At 39.6% G+C, this 11,537-nt stretch overlaps 1 non-coding gene across 1 annotated transcript; it reads right to left on the reverse strand.

Annotated features, from left to right (window-relative positions):
• Positions 1–723: 723 nt before the first annotated feature.
• On the reverse strand, positions 724–795 carry TRNAC-ACA (transfer RNA cysteine (anticodon ACA)). The gene has a single exon. It is a non-coding gene; the product is annotated as a tRNA-Cys (tRNA).
• Between the last annotated feature and the right edge of the window lie 10,742 nt (positions 796–11,537).

The following is an 11,537-nucleotide window of genomic DNA, read 5'->3' on the forward strand; positions in this document are numbered from 1 at the left end:
ATAGAAGCTTAAATTGCAGGAATCACTCATTTACAAGTGTTTCCTAGCCAGAAAAAGGATGTTCCAAGCTACAGTTTTAAAGAATGAACTTGGGTTCAGTCTCCACGAAACATGGAGCAATTTTAACCACCATGACCTCCATATAGATACTTTTTTTTGTCCTGAGACCCAAAGCCCCAGAAGAATTGGGAGAAATCAGCCTCAGTTAGCACTCTGAGATCCTGTTCTATTTCTGCTCTTCAAAATGTTCATCTTTAGGGACAGAGTTATGTCTTGTTACTTTTTTCTTTTTACATTGTATTTAATAATCTGACATGTTTTTTGAAAGAAAGAGTCAAGGAATGAACTGAAATGTTCATCTCTCTTCTTCATTTCTCTCTGAGAAAACAAGTAGAAAAAGTTAAAAGTGGGTGTGGGAAGGGACAGAAGAAAAAAGTCAAGTTAACAAATAAAAATGTATAGGAAACACTATTAAAACCTAAGAGGATGAAGATACTAATAAGAGGATTTGATCATAAGGGGTTAGAATCATACACACTTTATGTCATTTGTTCATAGCACAAATATATACAAGATTCTAAAATATGGCAAGTGAAGTGAAGTCAGTCAGTCATGTCCAACTCTTTGCGACCCCATGGACTGTAGCCTACCAGGCTCCTCAGTCCATGGGATTTTCCAGGCAAGAGTATTGGAGTGGGTTGTCATTTCCTTCTCCAGGGGATCTTCCCAACCCAGGGATTGAACCTGGGTCTCCTGCATTGTAGGCAGACGCTTTACCGTCTGAGCTACCAGAGACTGGTTAAATGCTGCAAATACAATAAAAAGAAAACAGACAAAGATCCCTGAACCTAATAATTGTTGGAAAAGATGGAGACACAAGATGGTTTGAATAATGGGAAAATGTGGACTGTTTTAGGAGGATCTAGATGGAGAAGGCGATGGCACCCCACTCCAGTTCTCTTGCCTGGAAAATCCCATGGATGGAGGAGCCTGGTAGGCTGTATGTAGTCCATGGGATCGGTAAGAGTCAGATTACAACTGAACGACTTCACTTTCACTTTTCATTTTTCATGCACTGGAGAAGGAAATGGCAACCCACTCCAGTGTTCTTGCCTGGAGAATCCCAGGGACGAGGGAGCCTGGTGGGCTGCCATCTGTGGGGTCACTCAGAGTCAGACACGACTGAAGCGACGCAGCGGCAGCAGCAGCGACCTATCTAGAATGGGCTTCCCAAGTGGCACTAGTAGTAAAGAACCCACAAGCCACTGCAAGAAACATAAGAGATGCAGCTTCTATCCCTGGGTCAGGAAGACCCCCAGGATGAGGAAACGGCAACCAACTCCAGTGTTGTTGCCTGGAAAATCCCATAGACAGAGGAAGCTGGTGGGCTACAATCCATAGGGTCACAGAGTTGGACATGACTGAAGTGACTTAGCATGCAACCTGTCTAGAACACCTACGTTATGATTAAGCTGACATCAAATGGTGAGTTGGAATTAGCATTCAACAAGTTGGAATATTCTCAAAGATGGCTGCAGGTAGGAGGCCCTGGAGGTGAAAGAGAGAAGGATGCTTTGAAGGTACAAAGCTATTTCAGGGCGCTGGAGCAGGGATGCCAGAGTGGAGGCCATCCAACTGTCACTGTGTTAATTTTCCTCTGCAAAGGGATTATATCCAATAATGGAGAAAACACTGGCTCCCTGGACAATGAAAGTCTCTTTGGCCATCAAGCTGTTTCCTAAATATGTACAGTGACTTCCAGGTATCTCTTATTTTCATTTGCCTTTAGATCATTTTATAGTACACAACCAAAACTGAATTTTTGAAAGCTGATAAAAATTTGCCTTCCAAAGATCTCAAGTGTCTCCAAATTGTTTGGAATCCAATTAAATAAATTATAGTATATGTGACTGTCTTTTCCCTCTCAACCTATCAGAAACTGAAATGATATGATGTCTCACTCCTAAATGACTTAGCTCTGTTGAAATGCCGACCAATTCTTCCTGGTTGGCCAAAAATGAGTACAGGATAGCAGTTCCCTGGGAAATTTTCTCCTCTGGGAAATGAAGCTGTTAGCGAAGCCAGTCAAGGACCTGTTAGACATTCTGCTGTTAACCGAATGAGACTTCCAGCAGATGTCTGGAGAGTTGAAATCCCCATCTCTACTCTGTCTTTTTTCTGTGCTGATTTTACAGGCTGTGTCTAGTAACACACCATACATTTCCCCATGTGTCCCAGTGTTCTCTCATAATGATAGCACTTCTGTGCTCTTCTGTCCTAACCCATATGCTCCTGCCCTCAGGTCTGGACATTTCCATATGAATGTATATCTTTGTGACATTCACCCTGGCTTTGCCTCCTGTCTAAGCAGTCTGTTTCTGTAGGGGTGGGTGTACCCTTCCATGACAATGTTGTGATGGCTTCCCATTGAATTATAATACAGAGGTCTAGCAAAAAAATCCCAGTAAAATTTACGAAATTGACTTACTGTTGCTGGCCTATCTCCAATGCACTGTATCCAAGGATCCTTCCTCTACTGCATTTTAGTAAGAATTATCAGGAATTCAGTGTTGAATTGTACTGTGTTCCTTGCTACTCTTGGATTAGCAGTAGGGACTTTTCCTGAGAAATGCTGAATCTCAAGCCTCATCCCAGACCCACAAAATGAAAATGTGCATATTAACAAGATCCCAGGAGATTCATAGACACACTAAATGTTCAGAGCTTATTCCTCTGGTATATTCAAACCTTCTCATTTGTACATGCCGTAAAGTCTTCTGGATCAGCTTTAGCTGGCCTTTCTACAAAGTCACAAAAGGCAATCAATCTGTGTCTAAATTCATCATTGCACTATAGGGAAGACAACTGGTTCACCCAACCAAATGTGTGACTCTGTTTGTACCATGTCCTCTCCAAAGAGCTGTCCAAAGTCACTTTCTTGACTTTCCTATTGGCTCAGACAGTGAAGAATCTGCCTGCCAAGCAGGAGACAGAGTTTCAATCTGGGTTGAGAAGATCCCCTGGAGAAAGGAATGGCTACCTATAACAGTATTCTTGCCTGGAGAATTCCATCAACAGAGGAGCCTGGTGGGCTACAGTCCATGGGGTCACAAAGAGTCAGACACAACTGAGTGACTTACACTTTGCTTGACTTTAGAATATCTGGATTCCACTACATACAACCTTTCAGAAAGGTGCTATATCACATTCCCTACTTCCTGTTCCTTACTGTTGAAATGACTTTCTTAAATCCATTTATTAATTTTTGAATATTCTATACAAGCAAACTTTAATTTAAAATACTTATTATTGATTGTTATAAATAGAAGATAACATTACATATTTCCATACCCCCCTCTAAAAAAACCATCAGTGTTATTCAGTCTAGTTAGACAGTGTTATCTACCAAAAACTCTGAGCCTTAAGCCTTTTCTTTGTTCCACAGAGAGATTGGAAAGTATTAAAGAGATGTTAAAGACATATAGCTGCAGAATTTTTCTCTTTGATGTAACAAGAAGCATTGAAAGACCAGAAAGGGGAGCTTTTTGCATGCTGGGTGTTTCAAACATTATTACCAACTAAAATTAATCTTGCAATTGAACCTTTGGAAAACACTGTGCTATCCAGCTCACACTGCTTGTCACTTGAGGCCTGCAGTAAATTACTGACAGAGTTAAGGTTATAAATCTGAGAGATGTATGTCTACTTCAATTAATTGCTTCAGAGGGAAATTTTTGGTAATTCCTTGAAGACGATGCTTCCTTGACGCATATATGGTTTCCCCAAGTAACAAGTGGTCGTGAGTGACAAGTGGCACACAGGTTTGTTTTGCTATCATAAAAAAAGGGAGCCTTCTTATCAAAATGAGACCTGGGAGTTTCAAATTCAGTGTGAAATCTTTCTTTGTGCCAGGCACACATTTGGAAACAACCTCTCTATTCTGCTAAGAACTCAGTGTTTATCCTGGTACATTCTCCACAGTGACAAGTAATGTACAAGGGCAGAAAAAAACATCACTACAGCCTTGCAAAAGCTTTATAATAACATTGTATTGCTTTGAACCATTCAGTCAATTGTAGACATGGTTTAAATGTACGGAAAAACTAAATGCAGTACCATGGGAAGAAATGAAAAGTATTTTGCCACCTAACTTCAGCATAAAGATTTTGAGAGCATATTATTTAAGAGAAAAAAATTTTACTTAGACTCCGTGGATTTTTACATTTCTTGTTGGGCTATAATAATTTCTCTTTAAAGATTCAGAAACCCACCATTTCATTCAACAAAGCATGTTTTATGCTAATTAAAAATGGCCAAGAAATCGTGAATTCCTTATGATCTTTATGGAGAGAAATCAATACCTGTATCTATTTCTATAAAACTCCAGGGTTTTACTGGTGAATATTAGAATCCAGAAAGGTAGGCTTTTATGTTGTGTTTCCTATAATAATGAACAATCTAGGGTCAAATAGAAGTCTCAAGCCGAGTACATAATAAAAGAGTAACTATGAACAATTGAAAAATAAATGCAGAATCAGATATTTGTAATGCTGCTTAAATCAAGGCTAATCTTTATTCAACATTTTTTACTCACATGTAAGACTCCCATTGTGTGGTGTCTTAGCAGTGGATATATTACTGAGGTTCCAAAATCTCAGTATTAATGCAAAGAATTATGGTTTTATAACTCAGTGGGGAAAGGCACATATGCACAGAGACACAGACAAACATACCCCAATAATTGCTATTTCTAACAGCATTTATTGTAATGGGAGCCCTTAAGGAATCTTGGTTTTAGTGCAATTCAAAATTTTTGAAATACATTATGGAGGAGCACAGACTGGTCCATATACTCCTGCCTGAGAACAAATGACATGGATAGCTTTAAACCGTGCTAAGATTTCTTGCTGCCTGACTCTAGTGGATACCATTCAGATGGACCACAATCATAATTCTAATCATCATTACAAAAAAATCCAAAAGTATATCTAATCGTATTAGATTTTGTGTCCAATAAACTTACAACATAATAGTCTATCTGCAGCACTGACTGATATCACAAAGGAATGAATTTTATTGCTACTGACTCCTCATGTGTTTTTCAGCAGATTTTTCTGAGGGGAAGAGGTAAGGTTCAGGGAATCAAGTGCTCCTAGAGTGCTTCCCATCTTTTATTTATTTGAATATTAAGTTCAGTATTAAACTTCTGTTCTTCCTCAAACTATTTCTTACTTGAATGTAAGAGTTGTACCACGTGCTCAGTTGCTCAGTCATGTCCAACTGTTTGCAACCATATGAACTGTAGCCCACCAAGCTCCTCTGTCCATGGGATTCTCCAAGCAAGAGAACTGGAGTGGGTTGCCATTTCCTTCTCCAAGGAGTCACACCATAGCGATGATGAAAGTATTTTCAGAATTCCATTTGTGAATACTTGTGCATACCAATTGGCCACCTAAACTGGGGTTTTATAGGAAGTCAGGAGGGTGTGTGAAACATTCACATACAAGTAATATCAAAAATAGACTAAAATAATAAAAATTTCATACTGCATTCATAAAATTTTTTTTAAAAAATCTTACTGAGAGCTGTGTGATGAAAGGTTATATTCTCTCCTGGGTAGTTGTCTTTATTGGCCATGACCAATAAACTAGCAGTCAGTCATATTAAGCACAGATGGAGGTAAGATTCAGGATTTTTTTTTCCTAATTGTTGCCCTAAGTCTGCTAGAGACTTATTGATACCTTAGTGCCTTAGAATCTATTCACAGGGCTGGGATGTGTTCTGAAGTCCTCTAGGAGAAAGGGCTTCAAAACACACTTTCCCTGTTTGTGCACTTCTTTTCTTACTAGCCAGTAGGAAGTAGAATTGACAAATCAGTGCTCTTTGATCATTGGCATGTCCAAGGTCCCTGTGCATGCTGGTCCCTGCTGACTCAGGAGAAAGGAAATCACAGAAGGTGGTGTCTTGGGCGGACCTTTCGTGCTCAGCTGTGTGCTGAACACAGCTCCTGGACTGCCATCATTTGCGGACTACCTTTTGACCAATTTTTCACTGGAAAGGAGGCCTTCCTGTTTAACAGGGAGCATTAAACAGCTCACAAATCTGAGGGAAGTGCACCCCAAACTTTCCTTGAATGGTTGTAGTCGACATTTACAGGTGTTGTTAGGAAAACCTGCACGAGAGCATTCATGGTGTCCTCTGTTTCGAGGCAGTGTCGTACCCTGAAAAGCTCGCGTGGATAGCATGTTGAGCCCCCTAAAACCATCTGCTACAGTGGGAATAGAGCACAGCCGCAGTCACAGTAATGAAATGCTTGGCGGATTTCTCTCTCAGCTTCCTAATTATGAAGCTTATATTTTACAACCATTTGAAGTCTCTTTTTAAAGAATCATTATTTCTCTCAGCAGGAAAGCCTGCCATGTGGGCAGTTTACATAGTCACAGGAGGTGAGGTATTAGTTTTATCTTATTTTAAAGTTAGATATCATTTAGGTCTAGCTTTATTGGCAGGCTTTGGTCCAAAATGTGATAAAAGAAATGCAGCAAAATCCCCTCCCTCAAAATACCTCTCCTTATTAGCCTTTGAAAGTGAAAGTGTTAGTTACTCAGTCCTTGGGACTCCATCGGCTGAAGCCTGCCAGACTCCTCTGTCCATGGGATTCTCCAGGCAAAAATACTGGAGTGAGTAGTCATTCCCTTTTCCAGGATATCTTCCCAACCCAGGGATTATACCTGGCTCCAGCACTGCAGGCAGATTCTTTACTGTCTGAGCCACCAGGGAAGCCCTATCAGCCTTTGAAATCCACAATTTGAGATTGTCTTGTATTTCTCAAAGATATGTGGACCTTCAAGATTCATTTGTTAAAATAAAAAGGTACCATAAATTGATAAACAGTAAGTTTATGTCTTAGCTCAGTTCAAAAAACATATGCTAACCACTGTGTCAGCTACAAATTGGTGCTTGCCAAGAGCATTTGCACTCTGCCTCTGCAGAAATTGAACCCTATACTGCTGCAACTGGTTGACCTTCAACTCCCTGAAGGGAATTCAGGATGAGGCACTCTGTGCTGCAGGGAAACTGGTGGAACAGGACTTTCAGTTCAGTTCAGTTCAGTTCAGTTGCTCAGTTGTGTCCAACTCTTTGCAACCCCGTGGACTGTAGCATGCCAGGCTTCCCTGTCCATCACCAACTCCCAGGGTTTGCTCAAACTCATTTCCATTAAGTCAGTGATGCCATCCAACCATCTCATCCTCTGCCATCCCCTTCTCCTCCCGCCTTCAATCTTTCCCAGCATAAGGGTCTTTTCAAGTGAGTCACTTATTCACATCAGGTGGCCAAAGTATTGGGTTTCAGTTTCAGCATCAGTCCTTCCAATGAATATTCAGGACTGATTTCCTTTAGGATTGACTGGTTGGATCTCCTTGCAGTCCCAGGGACTCTCAAGAATCTTCTCCAACACCACAGTTCAAAAGCATCAATTCTTCAGTGCTCAGCCTTCTTCACAGTCCAACTCTCACATCCATACATGACTACTGAAAACTCAGATGGTAAAGCATCTGCCTGAAATGCGGGAGACCAGGGTTCGATTCCTGGGTCAGGAAGATCCCCTGGAGAAGGAAATGGCAATCCACTCCACCACTCTTGCCTGGAAAATCCCATGGATGGAGGTACAAAGAGTCGGACACAACTGAGGAACTTCACTTTGACTAGATGGACCTTAGTTGACAAAGTAATGGCTCTGCTTTTTAATATGCTGTCAAGGTTGATCACAACTTTTCTTCCAATGAGCAAACATCTTTTAATGTCATGGCTGCAGTCACTATCTGCACTGATTTTGGAGCCCCCCAAAAATAAACTCTGTCACTATTTCCATTGTTTCCCTATCTATTCATCATGAAGTGATGGGACCGGATGCCATGATTTTAGTTTTCTGGATGTTGAAAATAAGCCAACTTTTCCACTCTTCTCTTTCACTTTCATCAAAAGGCTCTTTAGTTCTTCTTCACTTTCTGCCATTAGGGTAGAAATTTTCAGGAAATGATTTCATTATCCCAATCCTTGCATCTCCTCATATCTAGAAAAACAGTAAATCCCTTCATGGTGAATAGCAGAAAACCTTTTGTGAAATAAGCATGTGATTGCACTGAACTCCCCCTTCACTAAAATCCTATATATTGATCTCCCCACTACCTCTTTGGACCATTTCCTCAGAACCATCTGAGGTACTGTGTCTCCAGGGCTGCAGTCCTCATTTTGCCCCAAATAAAACTTAATTCACAACTCTCACGTTGTGCATCTTTTTTAGTCAACAATATCAGAAACTCTGCTGGGTCTAAGTATCAGTGGTGGGTATGAATTTACTTCCCTTTTAAGGAGCTGACATGATGTTTATGTTGGATCTTGGGACTGTTGGGAACTAGATCCAAACTCTTAACACAGAGAAAATGGGCTCTACCTCCCTTGCAATTTCAGCAAGAAATAGACTCCGCTACATTTGGTTAATCTGTGCACTTGACAGCCACTTGTCATATGTCATTGATTCCTAATATGCTTTGTGTACAACCAGCAATAAGCTTAAGCATACAAAGAATACGGGGATGAGAAAAATAACTGCAGCTCTCTAGAATGATATAGCAGTTGTTCAATGTTTTATAGGGCTGATGGGAACAGAGAAAATAGCTAATGTTTAAGGATGACCCCACTCTCAAGCCATATTGCCAGATACCATAAACAGATATAAATTGTCAGAGCACCAAAAGTACACAGTGACCCTGTGTTTAACTAAGCACAGCATTCACTATAGTAGTTAACCTTTGACTGGAGCAGTAAATTAATGCAGAGCTCCAAAAGACACTCCTATGCAAAAATCACTCCAGAAACACTGATGCATAGTAATAAACAGTAACTTGACCTCCAAAGCTTACGGCCAGGGAGGTATCGTGTAGTGTTGGACTAGGGAGGAGCATATGTTCATTAGGAAGGATATTGAGCACTAGACATCTTATAGGTTATGGTTAAATTCTGCCACAGCCGAAGAATGGCAACTTGTGTTATAAAGACAACAATGTCAGGTGTTCTAACCTATTTTAGTAACACCTTTTTATTACTGAAAGTGCCTCCGGTAAATGCCCAAATTACCTATTTGCACTAAATAAAATGTCACTTTGTGAATAAATTAGACATTTTATGCTACCTTCTGTACGTCTAATGACATCCGTTGTAATATAATGTTTGCTTGTCTCTAGAGGCTGGCTTGAGAAATCAGCTTGCACCTGTGGCTTTTGGGAGATATTAAGTAGAGATTTGTTGCACTCACTTCCCCTGGCAGATTGTCACTGCTATTCAAGGAAAGACTCGAAAAATATTGCGAGCGCATTTCTCAATACACCTCTAGATTTTAAAATTTCAAATTTACATGGACCTTTTGACATGTCGTGGTCCCTGTCCAATGGGAGTTACTAGCAGCTTGTAGTTCATACTCTTCCCCTTGATTCTGCCTGTGAACAACTGGAATCAGATTAATTCTGTGTGCTTGGCATAAGTGTAAGTAACTTGACTTTTTTTTTTTTTCCAGAATGGTCTGACTTTGCATTTATCGGGTATTTTCTCTATTCTTGAAACAACTCGATTTCCACTTTCCTTTTCTATGTGCTTTGATTCCAAACATATACTACAAGCTTATTATGACCCCCAGAGTGGGAGGATGTATCTGTAGTGCCTACTGATCCAAATAAGTCTTCCAAGTGCAAAACTTCTCCAAATTTCATGTCACTGTGAAAGCACTGTGAGAGTGTTATTGTTCAGTCATATCCAGCTCTTTGCAACCCCATGGACAATAGCTCGCCAGGCCCCTCTGTTCAAGGCATTATCCAGGCAAGAATACTGGAGTGGGTAGCCATTCCTTTCACCAGGGGATCTTCCTGCCCTTGGGATCTAACTTGGGTTTCCTGCACAGCAGTCAGATTCTTTTACCAAGTGAGCCACCAGGAAAGTCCATATGTTGACACCCAAAAACGTCCCTTCTGGTGGCTTTCTTGACTCTACACATCCCAAAACACCAAAGTTGTGAGCTGATTTTCTGAAAAATGGTTCCTTTAAAATATAGCCCAGTTAAAACTGTTACAGCAACATATAAGGCATAAAGTATGTATATTTAGCATTTCTTATCCTTCTCTTTTGTTTGATTTGATAAGAACAAGTGAAGACCCAGGCAAATGATAGACTAATGACTCTTATCACCTAAAAGAAAGACAAATTTTGAAAATGGTTGTTCTCTGGCATACTCAACTACAAGAATTAGGAATAATTCTAAGAACTCTTAACATAAATTTTCAGCATGTGCCTGTTTACCATGTGACTGTGTTTATTCAAGGCATTTTACACAAATTATCTCTGAGTATTTATAACAACTCAAAGCGATAATGTTATTATCTTAACTTTTCAAAAGAAGAAAAAAATATAATAAGCCAAACCAAAATTAGGCTAGTCCTCTTGTTAAATGATATTATTTATGTTATAGATTTTCCTTTAAATTGAAGGGCTTTACAATATGTTGCATTAATAGTAAAGTCAGAGAAACTTCCTCTGAATAACCTCTTTACCACTAACCCTTTAATTGGCTTTATGTGTTAGTCAAGATTTTTTTTTTCCTGCTGTCAGTTGAAGAACAGCACAGATTTATATACACATACATATTTTCAGGAACAAAAAATGTTATATAAATAAAATTTCCAGAATAATATAGTTTCAGGCATGGTTAGCTTTAAGATTTTGACAATGTCACCAAATCCAGTCTTTACCTCCATTCTCAGTCTCTTTCCTCTATTGACTTTATTCTTGGGCTCCACTTGGTGATGTGATGGAGGCTAGCAGTTCCAGTGCTACGTGCTTCCTGGTTCAAGCTCAGTAGGAAAGCAAGCTTTCTCAGCCTAATAGTTTTCAAACAAAAGTTTTAAGCCTGGGAAATGCATTCCTGTGCCAATGACTGAGGCCAGAGGAATGAAGTGCATTGATTGGGCAGCTTAAGTCTGGGCCACGTGCTGTCTCCTGGAGCTCTATCTTCAGCATATGAGAGTGGATGATCAGTGGGGAAAGATTAAAATTGAAATACTTTTATCGGGGAAAAAAATGGCATAGAGAAATTGATTCTGAGCATCAAAACAGCAGATGCTTGGATAAGTCTCTTCATTTTTATAGTCATCACTTTTTCATCTGTAAAATGGGGAAATAATACCTGTTTTTTAGGGTCATGAAAATACTTGTTTATGAAGTACAAGGTATAGCACTTAGTTATTTAGCTTTTGTCCTTGTCTTTTTTGTTTTTTCATTTTCTCTTCTGATGTCTCCTCTAATTCTTCACTTTTATTTATTTTTAACTTTTCATTTTCTTTTATCATCATCATCACCAGCATCACCATTATCTCCATAAATTATTTACTACTGAATTTAGCCCATGGTAATAACTCTCCATAGATGTCTCTTCCAAAAGGAATTAAGTAAGGCAAACTTGATGTAAAGAAAAAAGAAAGATAGTGCTA

The sequence above is a fragment of the Ovis canadensis genome, chromosome 5 (genome assembly GCF_042477335.2).
Source record: "Ovis canadensis isolate MfBH-ARS-UI-01 breed Bighorn chromosome 5, ARS-UI_OviCan_v2, whole genome shotgun sequence".
Classification (NCBI taxonomy): Eukaryota; Metazoa; Chordata; class Mammalia; order Artiodactyla; family Bovidae; genus Ovis; species Ovis canadensis.